Raw genomic sequence first — 805 nt, 5'->3', positions numbered from 1 at the left:
GCTGATTGATATACCATAACTTATGAGGTCAAAACTCTCATTCACAGTTTCGGCCACACGAAATATACATGCACCTAAGTTAATATGCATCAGGCCATTTAGTGAGCATAGAGATCCCCTATCACAATTATTAACGAGTTAAGAGCCAGACATACCCCATCATAAGACATTTGGATGTGCTGTCTATGTACTAATTGCTCCACCAAAGAGAACTAAGATGGGACCTCAAAAGAAGGATGGGGATATATGTTTGATATGATTCTCCCACAATAATAAAGTACTTTGAGCCAACTATGGGTGATTATATTTGAGGCCAGGTACACGGATTATTTTAAGAACAGGAGAAGAAAAATAATAAAGCTGGTAAAAGAATGGTAAAAGAAATAAAATGGAATCAACCATCAATGTCTTGGCAAGATTCTCTGACTAAAGAATGTGAAATAGACGTCCAAAGATTATACATTTACAAAGCTAGCTAATTAAATTCCAGACACATTTGCTGACCCGAAAAAGAATGACTAAGTCATATATAAACCAGCTGTACCAAACAATGTAGCTTGGGACGCCAAGCTGCAAAGTATTAAAGGTCCTGATAATAATGAATCTCAATCGATTATATCATGTCTGGGACATAATGGTACCAATAAGGAATGTCGACATAAGATAATTTATTTGCATACAAGGTATCACTTGAATTTATGAATATAAGCGAGGATCATGAACCCACGTCAATATAAGAGTGCGCACTCGTATAACAGATTGGATTGAATGGAAACGTGAGGTTAAATAGTTTAAGGAAGAAATG

This window comes from Brassica oleracea, chromosome C5 (assembly GCF_000695525.1).
Source record: "Brassica oleracea var. oleracea cultivar TO1000 chromosome C5, BOL, whole genome shotgun sequence".
Lineage (NCBI taxonomy): Eukaryota > Viridiplantae > Streptophyta > Magnoliopsida > Brassicales > Brassicaceae > Brassica > Brassica oleracea.
This window is presented reverse-complemented; position numbering follows the sequence as displayed.